Consider the following 249-nt stretch of genomic DNA (forward strand, 5'->3'; position numbering starts at 1 on the left):
TAAACAAGACGTAAACAGACAGACGACCCTCTTCCCCCTTTCAATAACATTTCCTCGCGGATTATTGTTGCGTTTCTTGCATTCACCTCAGACGTCAGCTGTTTCCTTCACCGCTGCCGGAAGGTCTTCGCTGGTCTCTCTTCACTAAACCCGCGAAGGAGGCTTAGGCTCACCAAATCCCCATTTTGATTTACATTTGGGGGGAATCTTGGAATCTTGGACTCTCCTTGGAGGATGTCTCGCGACCTC

Source organism: Penaeus monodon, chromosome 23, assembly GCF_015228065.2.
Source record: "Penaeus monodon isolate SGIC_2016 chromosome 23, NSTDA_Pmon_1, whole genome shotgun sequence".
In the NCBI taxonomy this organism is placed as follows: Eukaryota; Metazoa; Arthropoda; class Malacostraca; order Decapoda; family Penaeidae; genus Penaeus; species Penaeus monodon.